Source organism: Chiloscyllium plagiosum, unplaced genomic scaffold (assembly GCF_037043375.1).
Source record: "Chiloscyllium plagiosum isolate Xiang-an unplaced genomic scaffold, Cpla_swu_hap1 HiC_scaffold_47, whole genome shotgun sequence".
NCBI classification, from domain to species: Eukaryota; Metazoa; Chordata; class Chondrichthyes; order Orectolobiformes; family Hemiscylliidae; genus Chiloscyllium; species Chiloscyllium plagiosum.
In genome coordinates, this window is record NW_028270185.1 from 30058573 (window position 1) to 30078424 (window position 19852).

The window sequence follows — 19852 nt, forward strand, 5'->3', positions numbered from 1 at the left end:
ACTTCAAGGAATAGGAAACACTGAAGGCCACTAATAGGTGCATTGTTACAAAACCCATCCAACCAATAACAGGCTTTGAACTACCACAGAGTGCAGTCTTGCCGAACACTTTCTAGGAAATGCCAGGGCTGGTGCTCAGCCAAACTTCATTAATGTGGCCTCAGTGCAAATGCATTCCAGAGAAACAGAACCCAGTATAAAGAAACAGACAATGTTGCACATGACTGATGAGTCTCCAAATTGACAATCTCTTTGCTTTAATCTCAGTGAGTGAGCACAGTATTGTCTGGCATCAGTATTTGCCTTGCTAAATGGAAAGAAAATAATTATCAGTCATAGGTAGATATAAGTATGATTCAAAGCAGAAATTTATACAAGTTAAAATTTTCCAAGATTTACCAGGAATACCAATAATGGCAAGGATGGTGTCGTATACTTTTTCAACCTTTTCCCTGAGAAGATGCTTTTGATTGTCAAACAACCTCCCTTCCTGCTGCTGGCAAACTGTCAGATTTGGAGAATTCTCTTAGAGCTGGAGCTGACACAGTTCCAGAAACTTTATTTTATGTTGTGTGATATATCTCCTGGGAAAATGTGATTACATCATCAATTTTTAAAAATCATTTTGAACAAACAGATTATACCAGATTAATGATGTGATACCAATGAGATTTTAGACTGTGTTTGAATACCCCAAAGACTGGATTAATCTGATCCTATTACATCTCAAATGTGAATTGTAACTTGTCTTCAAACAACAGTATTTGTATTATTTCACTCACTATCAATCCCATCAAAATCTAAATATCTTCTGTTTTTTTTTCAGTGATAACCTTCATTTTGCTGAGGGTATTCAGTCATTTAATACCTCGTGTTGTCGAGCACCTTGAGAGTTGTTCTATTGCACATTCTTATCACAATTATTGATTGTCAAAAAGATGAGTGAATTGTGCCATTTGTAAAGAGATGCACAGTACGGTGGTGCAGAGTCCAATCAGACAAACACAGGTCTGGAATGTTGTGGCAGCTACTCTCCCACAGAGGATCAAACAACTTTGTCTAACTGGATATTTCCCATCTTGCCTGTTGTTGCTATTCTCTTTCCAGGGTCACCAAACGATAATGGTCTATGTGAAGGTACTCCCATGTGCATTCGCTTGGGATTGTTGTTTTGTCTTTGTTAATTCAGTTATACAACTCATTTGGGAAATTCAATCTGTGATTGAGCACTCTAATACAGAATCTGAAGGCTGTACTGACTAGAAGAACAGCTGGAACTTCAACAAGGTAATATTTTCTCAAAACAAAGTCAAAACAAAGAAAGAACCTGTTGTGATTGGAATCAGGTTTACCTTGTTGGCTATGAGGTCAAACTGGGCCTTGTCTTAATTGGAGGAGAAAGTGAGGACTGCAGTTGCTGGAGATCAGAGTTGAAAACATTTTGCTGGAAAAGTGCAGTAGGTCAGGCAGCATCCAAGGAGCAGGAGAATCGACGTTTCGGGCATGAGCCCTTCTTCATTCCTGACGTCGATTCTCCTGCTCCTTGGATGCTGCCTGACCTGCTGCGCTTTTCTAGCAATACATTTTCAGCTCTTGTCCTAATTGGGTTAACCTGGGCCAATTGGAACATCCCTGGCAGACTAACATAACCAACTAACATAACCTCACTCAGCCAACTGACTCTGAGCTGACTAGCCCACAGTCAGTGTAGATTAGATTACTTATAGTGTGGAAACAGGCCCTTCAGCCCAACAGATCCACACTGACCCGCCAAAGCGCAACTCACCCATAAACCCTACATTTACCCCTTCACCTAACACTACAGGCAATTTAGCATGGCCAATTCACCTGGCCTGCACATCTTTGGACTATGGGAGGAAACCGGAGCACCCGGAGGAAACCCATGCAGACACGGGGAGAATGTGCAGACTCCACACAGTCAGTCGCCTGAGGCGGGAATTGAACCTGGGTCTCTGGCGCTGTGAGGCAGCAGTGCTAACCACTGTGCCACCATGCCGCCCACTGTGTGAACTAGAGAATTGAAGGAAAACTTGGTGATGGCACCTAGCTTTTATGCCTTTATTTAAGTGGATGGGTTGTGGGCTTAACTTTTGTTTATGAGCCCCAGAATGAGCCTTCGGTTTTTATGCGTGGACCAGGACTTAGAGTGTGCACCATGCCTTCATGTGTGTACTGTCCCTTCTTGTATGGACAGGGCCTCTGTGTGTGGACAGGACCTTCATGAGTAGACTGGACCTTCATGAGTAGACTGGACCTTTGTGAGTGGGGCATATCTTCGTGGGTGGACTGTGCCTTTATGTTTGCACTATGTTTTAGCGTGTGTATTGTGCCTTTGTGGGCTGCACCAGGCCTGTGTGTATGGGCTGGGTCCTTGTGTGTTGTGAAGGCCAACCGAATCAGACTGTGTTTAGGCCGACCGATAAACCGGCCTGTAATTAAGCTGACTGACGACTCGAAGGTGTGTAAGTGGACCAATAGCCAGAAGGTGTGTAAGCCAACTGATAGCCAGAAAGTGTGTAGGCTAACCAATAGCTGGAAGATATGTATGCTGACTGATAGCTGGCCCGTGTGTAGGGCGACCCATAGCCACAAGGAGTGTAGGCTGATGATAGCCACAAGGTGTGGAGGCTGACCCGTGGCTGCGAGGCGTGCAGGCCGACAAATAGCTGGCCTGTGTGCAATCTGAACGATAACTACAAGGTGCGTAAGGTGGACCAATAGTCAGTCCGTGTGTAGGCAGACTGTTAGTTGGTGAGTAAGCCATCCGATAGCTGGAAAGTGTGTAGGCCGACCAATAGCTGGCTTCTATATGCCGACCAATAACCAGTTCTGTCAGTTGTATGTTTTTTTTTACTATTTTGTATTACTAGGTAAAAACAAGGACTGCAGATGCTGGAAACCAGTCTCGATTAGAGTGGTGCGGGAAAAGCACAGCAGGTCAGGCAGCATCTGAGGAGCGGGAAAATCGACGTTTCAGCCAAAAACACTTCATCGGGAATAGAGGCAGGGTGCCTGCAGTGGAGAAGAGCTTCAGGGCAGAGGAGGTGACCTGGGGGTTGCAGTGAGAGAGCGAGACTCACTGAGATTCTTGTAGAGAGCGGAGGAAAACTTCTTCAAGGCAGGCATCCTTGCAAGAGGATTCACACTGAAAATGTGTTGCTGGAAAAGCGCAGCAGGTCAGGCAGCATCCAAGGAGCAGGCGAATCGACGTTTCGGGCATGAGCCCTTCTTCAGGAATCTGCTGCCTGACCTGCTGCGCCTTTCCAGCAACACATTTTCAGCTCTGATCTCCAGCATCTGCAGTCCTCACTTTCTCCTTGTATATTTAAACAGATACCAACCAGGCCTTTGGCCATGATGGGTTTTCTCATCCTTACCAGTTTCCTCACAGAACGTCCCTCCTACCTTCACCTCCATCCTTTTAAGCCAACTTTCCTGTTGAAGTGCCAATTTCTGAAGTTTCAACTCTGTCTCTCTCTCTTTCTTCCTGTCTTCTCTTTCCATTTCTTTTTGTTCTGCTAAAACAATTCTGTCCTTTCCTTTTTGCTCTGCCTTAAATCGTAATTCAAGCCATTTGATTGCTTTTTCTCTCTCTCTATCTTTTGCTTCTAAATCAGGCTGATTTATTTTCAATTTAATTTTAGCCATTTCTAAAGATTCTGATGGCATTTCCAGCAAATTAAAATGTAATTGTGTATTGCTGCAATTGTCTCCTTTTCTCAGGGATGAAGGTGACCCTAACGCCAGCTTGTCTACCATTTCCAGCAGCTTTGCCTTGTTCACCTCTTGTCAAGCCACAAACTCACTTCCACCCCGAGAAAACTCTTAGTGACTGAAATAGCACTTACTATACCAAGCACTGCTTAAACCAACTAAATTCAATAGCCGGAACAAAAGACATTAACACCCACCATTCACCTCATTAAAGACAAATAACTCTAACCCAAGTAGAATCAATCTCACCAAGAGTCTCCAATCTGTTATGGACCAGCCTGGACCATTGCAAAATATTTTACAAAGGTAACCCTGACCCTAACTTTTATTTTATAAAGGCAGATATTTAGTGGATGTTCTAGGAGTGATGCAGCTGGTCAAACCACATGGCTTCAAGGAAAATAGAATTTATTTATACATTACAGTTGAAACACAAACAAAGTAAAACAGAATTTAGAATAACTTAACTATTTGAAAACACAGCCAACTCGAACGCAACTTAACAAAGCTGTTCCAATTCCCACAACATCCCACACCCCTTAGTAAATTCAAATACAGGTTCTTACAGGCAGGAGAGATTTCATTTTAGGCAAGACCTTTGTTGAAGTATGGAACCTCTTTTCACTGTAGCTGCTTCTCTGTCTGCTGGCAGTTTTTGGCTGCCTGCTAAAACTAAATTAAACTAGAAAAAGCCTGAATTGGGAGAAATGGCTGCTCCCCTGTACAACTGTGTTTTAAAAAAAAACATAAAGGTCTCCTCTGATTGTTGACTTAGGCAGTGTCTGTTAATCATTGCAGCACCACTGACTTTATAACTCCTCTTGAAAAAAACCAAGGGCAACATAACCTTGTTTAAGGGGCAGCATTGTTACAATGTTTTATGTTATTGTTTACAATGAGATTTGGGGTGTGCAATGTTAACCATTTCTCTGCTGAGCTTTGATGTACAGTGCTTGTTATCTGTTGTAACTTCATGTGGACTTTGAATAAAAATATAAATATAACCAGGTAATAAGAATCTCCTCAGTCATGTGACTAATTCTGAGCTGGCTGGCCACAGTCAGTGTGCTGGGCACAGTAAATGAAGGGTAACTTGGTGACGGGAAACTGGTCTCCGTGCAGTTATTTCAGTGCCAATGACACAGAAAACATGACATAGGTGGAAGTGGGTACTGCAGATGCTGGAGATTAGAGTCAAGTTTAGAGTGGTACTGGAAAAGCGCAGCAGGTCAGGCAGCATCCAAGGAGCAGGTTTGCCCGAAACGTCGATTCTCCTGCTCCTCGGATGCTGCCTGACCAGTTGTGCTTTTCCAGCACCACTCTAATCTTCACAGAAAACATGACATGCCTGAAGGACATTCACTTGCTCCCAGTCATCTTGGAGTTAGCGTAAGCATTTCTGGAATCGTGTCTTTATTTAGGAAGCTTGAGTCATTTGATCCTGCTGTCGAAGACTGAGCCTAGTATGTGGAAAGAATGCAATATTTTTCCAGGCAAATGACATTGGGGCAGATTAAAAGCAATGAGTAATCCTTCTGAATGCTTGCAGAACGCAGCATTCTCCGTTCTAAGAGGCTTAACTTTCTCACCAGACACTAAAACCTTCTAATAGTTTATGGAGCTGAGTAAGGAACATTACAACCCAGACCTCCTCTAATTCTGAGACACTTTCAGTTTTATTTGACTGTCAGACAACAGGGGAAATCCGTATTGGGATTTTTGACGAGGTTGAGATGACTGGCAGAGGCATGTGATTTTGGGTTATGGGTTTGAGGTGCTGAGAGACTGCTTGGTATGTGGGATTAATGATGTAACCATACAGAAGTGCCTATTAGCTGAAGCACAACTGGACTTCAAACAGACACTGCAAATGGTGTTGTCATTAGAAAATGCACCAAGTGGACTGTGGGAGCTACAGGGCATTCCGATAGAAATAGACTCCCTTACCTCTCCAACTGAGCTAAGGGAACAACACTCGACTGTAGGCAACCACTGAGTGTAACGAAGGGTATATGCTGAGCAGAGGTCCCCAGGTCAGCCCACAGTAGAACCTCACAACAAAACTGAGTCTCGGCTACGTGGCTCAAAAGTTCTCCAGGAAATGGGCTGACAAGCCATTATAGTTGCTGTCAGAATGCAGATTTGAGATAGCAATGGAGAGCTACAAGGCCTGATTAGATTAAGAAATCTCAGGCCTGCACCCAGGAGAGTGCACATCCTGTAAAGTCCCTCTATATGTGCTTTGGAACAATTCAAATTGCTTAGTGACATCCGAATCAGAACCAACTAAAATTAATGTTTGGTTAAATGTCACCGAGTTCCAATGGAGGTTGATAATGGTGCAGCTGTATCTGTCGGTGCAGAATCTGTTTTTGACCACATTCACTCAGGAGTACAACCCTTAAGTTTACATAGATCCCAGCCAGCCTGAGAAGATACACTGTGGAAATGTTGCAGATTAAGGCTATGATTTCAGTTCCTGTCTCCTGTGAGAAGCAGTTGGTGCAGTTACCGCTGATGGTAGTAAAAGACTCTGGGCCAAACCTATTGGAATAGAATTGGTTGAGAAAGATTCACCTTGATTGGCTCAACAATTTTCGATCAGAACATGGCTGCCACAATGAAGTCCTTGTAAAATACGAAGGAGTATTTCAGGAAGGGCTTGAGATTTTCAAAGGGGCCAAAGTCACATGACCCCATACTGACCAGGAAGCAATTCCGAGATTTTCGACAGTCTGCTGGGCGCCATTTGCATTGCGGGCAAAGGTAAAAATGAAGAGGTTGGACAGCCAAGGAATCATCAAACTAGTTTGTAGAATGGGCACTACCAGTCATACCAATTGTGAAACCTGACAGTACAGTTTGTCTTTGTGGGGATATTAGGCAAATGGTAAACTCCTTTCCACAGCTGGATAAATGACCAATCCCTTTCATGGGGGACTTGTACACAAGGTTGGAGGGAGTGGGGCTGGGGGGGGAAGTGGGCTGTTCTTCATGAAGCTCGGCATGAGCCACACTGACCTGTAATTGTAACTGGATGAGGAGTGCCAGAAGAATGCTATAATTAATACCCATAAGCATTTATATCAATATACAAGACTGCCATTTTGGGGTATCATCAGCCTGTGCCTTTTGGCAGCAGAGCATTTTACAAGGGCTACCCCTGGTTACCATTTATCTGGATGACATACTAATAACTGTGAAGAACAATAAGGAGCACTTTGAGAACTTGGACATCATGCTTAATGTTTTTCCCAGGTGAACAGATATCTTGGATGGGTTAAAGAGTTGACAAACTGGGTTACACCTATTGGTAGAGAAAGTGAAGGTGATCAAAGGAGCCCAGCTCCCACATGTGGACTGCAGCTTACGTCTTTCCTTGGGTTAATGAATTATTAAAGGAAATTCATATGAACCTAGCCTCCTTCTTGGCGCCTTTACACCTGCAACGAAAAAAGATCAACGTTAGAAACAGTCACATAGCAAAGAAGTAGCCCTTATTAGAGAAGTGAAAAGGCAGCTATCATCATCTAGGGTGTTGGCCCACCACAATCCAAGCGAGAAGTGGTGCTGACATGCGATGCCTCTCCGTGGATTAGCAGGATAGTATTGGCTCAACAGTGGCCAAATGAAGAGGAACGCCCCATATGTGTGTGTTTCCCAGACCTTGGATGATGCTGAACACTAATATGCTCAGATAGAGAAACAAGGTTTGGCAGTCACCAGTACCTTTATGCTTGGGGATTTGTCTTAGTAACAGATCACAAACCCCTGCTAAGGTGACTGAAGGAAGACAAGGTGGTGCTGCCCACTGCTTCTGGTAGAATTCAGGATTGGGCCCTTATTCCCAGCACGTACAAGTACAAGTTAGAACATTCTCCATTCCTGATGAAGGTCATACGCATGAAACATTGGCTCTCCTTCTCCTCGGACGCTACCTGACCTGCTATGCTTTGCCAGCGCCACCATTTTGACTCTGACTCTCCAGCATCTGCAGTCCTCATTTTTTCTCATTGTCTAGGAACCCAAACGACTAATACAGATGCCTTGAGCCACCTCCCACAAGCAGATACTTCACTAGAGTAAAATTAGGGCCAATCAAGGATAGTCGTGGGAAGTTATGCGTGGAGTCAGAGGAGACAGGGGAAGCACTAAATGAATATTATTCATCAATATTCACACTCAAAAAAGACAATGTTGTCGAGGAGAATACTGAGATACAGGCTATTAGGCTAGATGGGATTGAGGTGCACAAGGAGGGGTTGTTAGCAATTCTCTCAAGTGTGAAAATAGGAAAGACCCCTGGGGTGGATAGGACTTATCCTAGGATTCTCTGGGAAACCAGGGAGGAGATTATAGAGCCTTTGGCTTTGATCTTTATGTCATCATTGTCGACAGGAATAGTGCCACAAGACTGGAGGATAGCAAATGCTGTTCCCTTGCTCAAAAAGGAGAGTAGTGACAACCCAAGTAATTATAGACCAGTGAGCCTTACTTCCTTTGTAGGTAATGTGTTGAAAAGGTTATAAGAGATAGAAATAAATTGATTAGGGATAGTCAACATGGTTTTGTGAAGGGTAGGTCATAGCTGACAAACCTTAATGAGTTCTTTGAGAAGGTGACCAAACAGGTGGATGAGGGTAAAGTGGTTGATGTGGTATATATGGATTTCATAAGGTGTTTGATATGGTAGACTATTGCACAAAATACAGAGGCATGGGATTGAGGGTGATTTAGTGGTTTGGACCAGAAATTAGCTAGCTGAAAGAAGACAGAGGGTGGTGGTTGATGCAAAATGTTCATTCTGGAGTTTAGTTACTAGTGGTGTACCGCAAAGCTATGACTCTATGCTGTTTGTCATTTTTACAAATGACCTGAATGAGGGTGAAGAAGGATAGGTTAGTAAATTTGTGGATGATGCTAAGCTTGTGGATAGTGCCGAAGGATGTTGTGGGTTACAGAGGCACGTAAATAAGCTGCAGAGCTGGGCTGAGAGGTGGCAAATGGAGTTTAATGCGGAAAAGTGAGAGGTGATTCACTTTGGAAGGAGCAACAGGAATAAAGAATACTGGGCTAATGGTAAAATTCTTGGTAGTGCAGATGAACAGAGCGATCTCGGTGTCCATGTACATTGATCAGATGTCAGAGGTAGCTTCTTTACTCCGAGAGTAATAGGGGTGTGGTACGGCCTGCCTGCAACAGTAGTTGACTCTAAGGTCATTTAAATGTTCATTGGATAGACATAATGGATAAAAATGGAATAGCATAGGTTGGATGGGCTTCAGATTGGTTTCACAGGTCGGCTCAACATTAAGGGCTGAAGAGCCTCTACTGTGCTGTTATGTTCTAGTGGTGCCTCCCTTGAAACTGTCCATTTTGGTTTTAAACTTCCTGGACACCCTCCTGGTCACTGCTGACAATATCCAACCAGGGACACAAAAAGATGCTATCCTAGCAAAACTAAAGCAGCTGGTAGTAATGGGGGAGACAGAAGGGCCATCATACCCAGCAAGGCCTAGTGAAACCAGATCACCATAGAGAACGGCATACTATTATGGGGAGCAAGGGTGATTATCCTGAGTAAAGGTTGCTACCAAACTTGACTAAGGTCATCCAGAGGTTTCCAAGATGAAGATACTAGCAAGAAGCTATGGCTGGTGGCCAGGGTTGGATATGCCCAGAGTGCCAAGAAGGGTAACAATTGCTACCAGCAGCGCTCCCACTGCGAAATGGCTGTGAAAACCCTGGATTTGGTTAGATGTTGGTTAGTGTGGTGCTGGAAATGCAGCATCGAGGAGCAGGAAAATCGACATTTCAGGCAAAAGCCCTTCATCCATCGTCCAATGGTCTCGCCCAGTGATTCTCAACCAGTTTTTGGCCACTGCCCTCCTAGGAGCTCTTCTCCGGTTCCAGGGCCTTCCTGGAACTAATTTCTTCTATTTGCTTTGTTTCTTTTTCTTATTATTTTGCCCGAAACATCAATTTTCCTGCTCCTTGGATGCTGCCTGGCCAGCTGTGCTTTTCCAACACCACACTCTCGACTCTAATCTCCAGCATCTGCAGTCCTCACTTTTGCCTACAAGTTGATTGTTCCGATGAAAGGACCAGCATAATGTTCTTGGTCAGTGTGAATGCCCATTCAAGTGGTTGGATAATGCATAAAGTCTGTTTGGCAAACTCAGGGATGGCAATTGAGAAGCTGTCAGCATCTTTTGTGATATACAGTCTCCTGGAAGTGGTCACGGACAATGGAATGTCATTTACCAGCAGGGAATTTGAATATTTCCTATAGTCGAAAGGCATTCGGCATATAACGACAGCTCTATGCATCTATTGTCCAATGGTCTAGTCCAGTGATTCTCAACTGTTTTTGGCCACAGCCCCCCCCCCCACCCCCAAGGAGCTCTTCTCTGGTTCCAGCACACCTCTCCTGCCCCGGAACTAATTTCTTCTGTTTGCTTTTTTTCTTTTTCTTATATATATATGAAATAAGCATACACCCGACATCCTTTCAAGGTGTAGGTGTAATAAAGAATAGCAGTAGTCATGATGTAACATTGCGTAACATCTTACCTCAGTGAAGCATATGAGAGATGTTGTGACTTGGGAAAACTCACTATATATGTTTAGTTGCCAAATTAACTAAATTATTGTGGAAATTTAAAATTTCAACTGAGATTTAGCAAATGACATAGCATACATGCATAATAATATAATTTTCCCTTTTCAATTTTCCTTGTCATACGCATTCTCTAAAATCTGCCAAAAATGAAAAAAAAAATGATTTTGCTTTTTCTTCTAGCTAAATTGACAACATGACTGAGAAATGGTTTGGGAAGGCTGCCTAAATGTTTTTGACTTGGGAATGAGCACACAAAACACAGATACATTACCGACAAAAAATGCTGTCACCCAAATCTTGGGTTTTAAAACATTTTCAGTGACTTGATATACAGTAATAAGCACTTTTCACAACCTACCTTAGCATATGATATATCCAAACACACATGTTTTAAAGTTACTAAGAGAACCCTTGATTGAATATGTTGCTTTGTGACTGATTCTGAAGTGAGGCTGCATGAGAGGAGCTGAAGGAAATTAATTTACCAGGTGCGCCAAATTCAAACGGTGTGATGGAATGATATTATAAATAGGAAGGAAACTACTGACTCTAATGAAGGTTGTTGCTTAGGTATTTCATCGGTTCAGTTACCAGGCCCCTCATAAACCTTTGGGGCTCCCCTTCTCAGGATTTTCAGACTGTGGCCCCCTTCAAATGTAACAGGGCCTCTATTGAGAATGGCTGGTCAAGCAGAAAGAGTGGTCCAAATGCTGAAGACAGGCTTAAAGAAGTGGCCTGCAGCATCTCTTGATACCAACTATACAAAACGCTGGTGCAGCCCCACTTGGAATATTGTGTACAGTTCTGGTCGCCCCATTACAGAAAGGATGTGAAAGCATTGGAAAAGGTGCAGAGGAGATTTACCAGGATGTTGTCTGGTCTGGAGGGAAGGTCTTATGAGGAAAGGCTGAGAGATTTGGGTCTTTTCTCATTGGAAAGAAGATGACTAAGGGGGGATTTGATAGAGACATACAAGATGATCAGAGGATTAGATAGGGTAGGCAGTGAAATACTTTTTCCTAGGACGATGATGTCAGCTTGTATAAGAGGGCATAACTACAAATTGAGGGGTGATAGATTTAAGACTGATGTCAGAGGCAAGTTCTTTACGCAGAGAGTGGTAAGGGCGTGGAATGCCCTACCTGCTAAGGTAGTCAACTCAGCCACATTAGGGAGATTTAAACAATCCTTAGATAAGCACATGCATGATTTTGGGATAATGTAGGGGGGCGAGCTGAGAATATTTCACAGGTCGGCGCAACATCGAGGGCCAAAGGGCCTGTTCTGCGCTGTATTGTTCTATGTTCTATCCTTGTTCCTGTTTGATTATAGGTCCACTTCTCACACAACAACAGGGAGAGCTTCAACAGAGTAGCTGATGGGGAGAAGACTCTGCAACAGGTTAACCCAGATATTTCCAGACCTTGAGGGCAGAGTGAAATGAGTGCAGGAACAGCAATGCTTCCTCTAAGCGAGAGAGACAATTTAATCAACGGGATGAAGTTTGGTGCTTGAACCAAGGGAATGGCCCTGTATGGTTAAGAGGCAAGTTTAACTTGAGGTCAGGTCCTGCCACTTACAAAATTTGGGTCAGTGAGACAGTCCAGAACAAACATGTGGAACGCTTGAAAGCTGTGACCTCACAAACAGAATGTGAAACACCAAAGGTCACTAAGAGGTGGGTCGTTACAAAGCCTATCTGACCAATAGCCGGCTTTGAACTATGAGAGAGAAAGACTGATCTTGCTAAACTGCTGCTAGACCAGTCAGGGCCAGTGCTCAGCCAAATGTCATCAAAAGAAATCATACTTGGCCCCTCAGAACAGCTCAAAGGCTGATTGGCTCTGCCCTATCTAGTGTTGAGGATACCTCAGAGTCCAAGATGGATGCAGCCTCGAAACTGTTGGTGTCCCTGGTAAGTTTTGTAACAACTTAACTGATATAAATTTCTGTATTCAATCATATTTATATCTGCTGATGGCTGGTAATTATTTTATTTCATTTAGCAAGGCAAATCCCATTGCTAGACGATGGTGTCCTCACTTACTGGGTTAAAAATGAATAGTTTGTCAAGTAAGAGGCTCCTCAGCAATGTGCAGCATTGTCTGTTTCTCTATAACTCGTTTGCAGAGGCCACATTGATGACATTTGGCGGAGCACTGGCCCTGACTGGTCTAGCAAGCAGTTTAGCAAGATCAGTCTCTCTGTCATAGTTCAAAGCCGGCTATTGTTCAGATAGGTTTTGTAACAACCCACCTCTTAGTAACATTTGATGTTTCACATTCCTTGATGTGAAGGTATTTTCTTGGTGGATCTTGCACAAGCAGCTTGCTCCAAATGGGAGCCCAGATGCAATGGATGGGTTGAGCAAGTGGTTATGGAACAATGTGAGGCTCAGCACAGAATGGTTTGATCATCTTGTGTGTTTTTGTCAGTCAGTGGATGTGTGGGAGCATGATATTTGTGAGGACTGATTGCTGGGAGAAGTTTTAAGCGCAGGGTTCCAATGATGACATATATTGTTTTATGAAAAAGGCATGCAATTGTGCCATTTGTAAAACAATGCATAGTACTGTGGTGTGGAGTTTAATAGGACAAACACTGAGGTCTGGAGTGCTTTGGTAGCAGCTGTCCCACAGAGGATCAAACAATTTTGTCCAACAGGATGTTTCCCACCTTGTTCATTGTTGCTGTTATCCTTTGATGTTCCCTGAACAATTATGGTCTGTATGAAGATACTCCATTGTGCCTTCCTTTGGGATTGTTATTTTGTCTTTGATTATCAACTTAGCTATGTGTTTATTCGTCTTTGATTCCAAGCTGTAATGATCTCTATGGAGAATGCTGGGGAAACTATGGCAACTTCCAGCCCCAGTGTGTGTTCCAAATCTAGGAGAAGGATCTTTTCCATTCACAAGGAGAGGGCCAAAGATAGAAGCTTTGCTTAATCCCAGATAAAGTGTCTGATTTCTAAACTGAACAGTTGCAATGACTAATGGTGCATGGATTCAGATTCTATTTCGCTGGGGAATATAGTCTTGGACAGGTCGGGAGAATGTTGAAGTTCTTCTGATTACGGTGGGTATCCAACTTGGGACATGGTGATTGGATTCATTTCTGAATACATTCATGGTTCAGATTGTCAGGATGTTCAGTCCTGTACACGAGGGAGGGACTCGATGCTTGATCACTTGCTCATCCATATTGTGGAGTGTGTCAATTTGTGAACACTGTGGAGTGATTCAGTGCCCTGTACTGTAGTTCATCTAGTGTGAATATACTAATCTGGAGGTAATCTGTTCCAAAATCAAATATAGAAACTTCACAATCAATGTCTAAGTTAGGTTATAGAGTCAAAGAGATGTACAGCACAGAAACAAACCTTTCATTCCAACTCGTCCTGGCTTCCATTATTTTATTGATCCGGGATGTCTTTGCCTAGATATTGTGGTCTTATGGGAAACTTAAGCCAGTTTAAGTAACCTATAAAGCAGGTGAAACTTGCCAACCTCAAAAAAAAAAGTACATGACCATGTTTCTGCAAGGAATGTGCTGCTCTTGTTCTTTCCAATGTCTTTTAAAAATGCAAACGATTCATTTAGAGAGAGTAAGCTTCTGTGATTCAGATTCTTTAAACGTCATGACATGGAACAACAATTAATTTTGTGCCATTACCTATTGTCTGACCTCAGACATGGAGAATGTTTGGCCAGTAACTTCAAGTCTCTTTGTTTTTCTCTCTTACAGTTAGTCTAGTGGTGATTATATTCCTGGTTCAGGATAAGTGTGGTCTTTCTACATGCAACACTCACCATGTTTTGGCCATGTCACCATCTGATCTATTGTTCATTGTTTTTTATGTTATATTTCGCAGATTTGCATATTATTATTATTATCATCAATCATGTTTTTCGGGCATCACTCCTGCTTGTAGTGTAATCTACATTCTCAGTCACTTGACCATTAACTGTTCTTCAAAGTTTGGGTGAAGATTTGTAGCTCGGGCGCTCGTTGTTGTGGTTCTGTTCGCAGAGCTGGAAATTTTTGTTTGCAACAAAAATTTCCAGCTCAGCGAACAGAATCACAACAATTAACTGCTCTGTCTGGTTCACTGTTGTTTTCTTCTTTTGATAGTTTTCATCTGATGAGAATAAATTTAAGTATTGCAGTGAAAAAACTGCAATGAGTGTTCGAGCAACAATTTGTACTTTTTTCTTTTGAAGAACACTCCTTACTACTTTAATTTAATGCCTGGAAGCACCATGAACCAATGTTCCCATTCACTTTTATTCTCTTTATCAATGTCTTGACTGTCAGATATATTTTCAAGGACATTAAGGTGCACAAAGGATTGAAGGGTCAGAGAAAAACAGAGAATGATCCAAAGATAGAGAGCAGAAAGAAATGTGTGATTTTACACTGTGATATATTTGCCAGCTTCAAATTTTTCTGATTGGTGTATATTTTAGTTTCCTTTAATGCCAGTTATTCCTTGTATTCAGCTGCTTCAGTCTACTGCACCAATCTCCAAATCTCATGCACATCCTCTGCCACTTTTGCCATCTGCTGTCAGATCCTGCCACCAAAAATATCTTTCCCTCGTTACCTCTATCTGCATTCCATAGGAACCGTTCCCTCGGTGATTCCCTTGTTAGGTCCATGCTCCCACTAACTCCCTCTCCACTGTTGGCACCTTCCCCTGCTACCGAAAGAGGTGCAAAACCTGTGACCTCACCTCCCACCTCACCTTCATCCAAGGCCCCAGAGGATCATTTCAAATCCGGCAGAGATTTACTTGTATATCCTCCAATCTCGTTTATTGCATCTGGTGCTCTTGATGTGGTCTCTACATCAGAAAGACCAAGCGCAAACTTGCGGAATGGTTCAGTGAACATCTCTGGTCTGTAAGCACTAACCAACCCCACCATTCTGGGCCTCCTCCACTGCCTACACAAGGCCACATGTAAAGGTGGAGGAGGAACACATTCTCTTCCACCTCAGGAGCCCACAACCACGTGGCATAAACATTGAATTCACCTGTTTCCAAATCTCCCTATACCCCACCCCATCCCAGATCCAACCCTCTGACTTGGATCTGCCCTCTTGACCTGATCTACCTACCTATCCGCTCCATCCTTCCCACCGACATGTCACTATCGCTTCCTACCTTTGCCCACCTTTCCCTAACCCCAACCCCCTTTCTCCTATTTATCTCTCAACACCCTTCCTCCTCCCCAGTCATGAAGTTTGATCCTGCCCAAAACATCATCACTTGTTGCATGTTGCCTGACCTGCTATGCCTTTTCAAGTGCCACACACTTTCAGTTGACTCCAGCATCCACGTTCCTCACTGTCTCCAATAGACCTCTATTAAGTCTCCCCGCAGCCTCTGATAGTTCAGAGAAAACAACAGGAGTTTTTCCAAGCCTCAACTTATATCTCATACCCTTTTTCCAGGCAGCATCCTGGTAATCCCTTCTGCCTCCTCTCCAGAGCCTCCACATTTTTCTTGTAATGTGGCAACCAGAAGTGAATGCCATGATTTGGAGATGCTGGTGTTGGACTGGGATGTACAAAGTTAAAAATCAGATAACACCAGGTTACAGTCGAACAGGTTTATTTGGAAGCACTAGCTTTCGAAGTGCTGCTCCTTCATCAGGTGGTTGTGGAGTATAAGGTAAAAGACACAGGTCTTTTTCAATATATCATTTCAGTTACATCACACTGTAAACTTTTGCTATAAATTCTGTGTCTTACGATCTTATATTCCACAACCACCAAAAGCGCTCCAAAGGCTAGTATTTCTAAATAAACCTGTTGGACTATAACCTGGTGTTGTGTGATTTTTAACTTCGAACTGAATGCAATATTCTACATATGGCCTAACCAATGTCATATACAGCTGCAAAATGACATGCTGACTCGTGGCCTCAATGTCCTGACCAAGACTGGAAGTATGACACACACCTTCTTAATACCCTATCTACATGCGTGGCCACTTTCAGAGACCTACGAATGTGAACCCTAATATCCCGCTGTACATCAATGTGTTCAGGGTTCTGCCCTTAACTATATACTTTTCCTTAACATTTGATCTCCGAAAGAGTAGCACCTCAAACAGACGGATTAAACACCATCTGCCATTTCTCCGCCCATTTCTGCAACTGATCTATATGCCACTACATCCTCTCTCAACCTTCTACAATATCCACAACTCTACTGATCTTTGCATCATCTACAAACTTACTAACCCACCCATCTACAACTTCATCCAAGTCATTTATATCTGTTAAAAAGCAGAGGTCCCAGTATGATTCCCTGCGGAACACCACTAGTCACCATTCTCCAGCCAGAAAAACACCTTTCCACAACTACTCTCTGCCTTCTATGGGCAAACCAATTCTGAATCCATGCGGCCAAGTTACTGTGGATCCCATGCATTATACTCTTCTGGATGAGCCTACCAAGATGGACCTTGTCAAAAGCCTGACTAAAATCCATGGAGACAATATCCACCCGCTCTACTCTCATCGATCACTACCTCAAAAAATTCAACCAAGTTAGTATGACACAACCTGCCCTACACAAAGCCATGCTCACTGCCCCTAATTAGACAGTGCTTTTCCAAATGTGCTTAAATCCGATCCCAGACAATTCTGTCAATAGCTTCCCAATGACTGATGAAAGACTCACCAGTTTATAACTTCCTGGATTATCCCGAATTGCAGTCTTGAACAGAGGAACAACATTAGCTGCTTGCCAGTCCTCCGGTACCTCTCCATTGGCTAGTGAAGATACAAATGTCTTGGTCAAGGTCCCAGTAATCTCCACTCTTGCCTCACTGAAAAACTTGGTGGAGATAGCATCAAGCCCTTGCAACTTATCAATTTTAGTGCTCTTCAAAAAACCCAATATCACTTCTTTCTTGATCTCAAAATGCCCTTGCATATTAGCATGCTCCACACTAATCTCACTATCCTCTAAATCCTTCTTCTGAATCATTACTGACACAAAGTACTCATTTAGGATTTCGCAAGCCTCCAAGCACGAGTTCCTCCTTTATTCTCAAATGGTCCTACCTTCTCCCTCGTTATCCTCTTGTTTTTATTTTTTAATGTATGCCTAGAATACCTTGGAATTCTCTTTAAACCTATTTGTCAATTTCATGGTCCCTTCTTGCTCTACTAATTCCCTGCTTGAATTCTTTCCTGCTTTCTTTATATTCTTTACAGTCCTTGTCCAATTTTAGCTCCCTAAACCTTCCATTTGCTTTTTTTTCTTTTTGAGTAAATTCACAACCTCTCTCTTTGTCCAAGGTTCCCTTACCTTGCTATCCTTATCCTTTCTCCTTACTGGAACATGCCAGTCCCAATATTGACCCGTTGGGAACTCCACTCCAAATCTTCCTCCAGCCAAAAAATATCCACTGACCATTCACCCTCTCTTTCCTATCACTCAGTTAATGTTGTATCCATGTTGCCCGTGCCTCTTGTACGATGACTTATAATCTTCTGCACAATTTGTTATATGCTATCTTCTGGAAATCCATGTTAATCACATCAGTAACATTGCCCTCATCGACCCTTTCTGTTAAGTCGTCAGAACACTTCAGCAAGATAGTTTTACACAATTTCCCCTTGACATTTTTTTTAACCAGCCCACCTTTATCCATGTGATTATCAGTTTTATCACAATAGTTATTTCCAGAAGCTCTCCCAACACCAGTGTTAAACTGACAAGGCTGTCAATTCCAGGATTAACTTACAGAACAAGGTCATAATGTTGATAACCCTCCAGTCTCCTGACACCTCCTCTCAGTCCAGAGGAGACTGTAATGTTGTGGCCAGTGCCCCTCTCACTTCAATCAGAATCCTTGGATGTATCTCATCCTGATCTGGTGTCCTGTTAACCCCGAGCGCCAACATCATTTGGACAGGTAATTGGATAGAAAAACTTTCCTCCTCAGTGTATCCGCACATTAACAGTTTACTGATTAGTATCATAGCTGTTTTCTCACCTTCACTGGAAAGACTTAAAAATAAACTCTTATTTCTCTCCAGCGCGAGGCCCCAGTCCGCGAGCTCGCGCAGAGTCGGTTAAACGGCCGCGCCTCGAGACCCCGCGTGAGCCCTCGGGGCGGGCCTTTACTCTCATCCAGCTCTGATTGATCAGAAAATCTGTCAATCTCGTGCTTATAGCCAATAGAAGTGCGGTCCCGCGTTGGGAACGTCATCTGGAAGTGAATGTGGATGAAAAGAGAAATCGCTGGAGAAACTCGGCAGGTTTGGCAGCTTCTGTGGAGTTAAAACAAAGGTAACGTTTCAGATTCAGTGACCCTTCATCAGTCCTGAAAGTAGCTCGGAAAAAAAGTGCAGTTAGTGGCTCTCACTCCTGCAATAGGTGGAGATGGAGTCCAGAAAGAGAGAGAAGAGACGCAGATAAAGGGGATGGATAATTGTGAGGCAGGGAGAAATAAAAGCTGATACAGGGGAAAATGTAGGAGCAGATTACTGCAGATACTGGAATCTATTGAAAACAAGTCACATTCCTGATGAAGGGCTTATTTCTGAAATGTGGACGGCACAGCATTTCTGCGTTTTTGGGGTTTCGCTTGAGGGAAGGAGAGGATTGATAAATCAATGGCTGAAAAGGTGGTGCAATGTGCAGGGATTCAGTTTCTTGGATCGTTGGGATCTCTTCTGGGACATAAAAGATCTGTTCAAAAAGGATGGGTTTCACCTGAACTGGAAAGGGACCAATATCCGACTGGGGAGATTTGCTAGTTCTAGTTTCGGATCCTGTCAACATTTTTAGAGTGGTGAGGTGGGAGCTTCTAAGTAACAGTGCATAGACAGAAATATGAGGATGGTTCTGAATCAGAAAAGAGCAAGTTAATTCGAAAAGACAGACATGAGCGGTCAGAGAATGATTTAACTTTCAGGTAAGGCTGATAAGCTCAGCGCATGTATGGGAATGTGGGTTTGGGATGTCAAAGCTACTACAGAAGCTTGGTTGAGGAATTGACAAGAGAGGCAGCTCAACATTCCAGGCTTTAGGTGTTATAGGAGGGATAGTAAGAGAGGAGAGGGAATGGCATATTTAATTAAGGAATACATTACTACTGCAATTAGAATAGATATTTCTGAGGGACTGTCATAGTGTTAAAGTTTTGGTTGGTGAAGAATTTGTTAAATGTGTTCAAGAAAATTTTCTTTATCAATATATAAATGTTCCTGTCGAGAACGAGCAAAACTTGAATATCTTTTGCAAAATAAGGCAGAGCAAGTGACTGGAACTAGTGATTGTAATGCTGTTAGTTTTAAAATAGCTATGGAAATGGATAAATCTTCCAAAAAAGTTAAAGCTCTTAATTGAAATAAGGCAAAATTTAAGGGAATGATGCAATAACTTTCAAAAGTTGATTAGAGCAGACCGTTTACAGGTAACCGTATGACTGACAAGAGGGAAAAGTGTGATAATGAGAGTTCAGAAGCA

The 19852-nt window shown here is 42.9% G+C and overlaps 2 long non-coding RNA genes across 2 annotated transcripts in view; both read right to left on the minus strand.

The window, feature by feature from the left end:
• LOC148136048 (uncharacterized) overlaps positions 1 to 4560 on the minus strand; it is a 51330-nt gene extending 46770 nt beyond the window's left edge. The window contains exon 1 of the long non-coding RNA XR_015754683.1: positions 4302 to 4560. This is a non-coding gene — a long non-coding RNA (uncharacterized LOC148136048). The remainder of the gene's footprint in view (positions 1 to 4301) is intronic.
• The window catches only part of LOC148136045 (uncharacterized), a 421214-nt gene that overhangs the window by 268436 nt on the left and 132926 nt on the right, over positions 1 to 19852 (minus strand). The gene's annotated exons all lie outside the window — the stretch shown is intronic.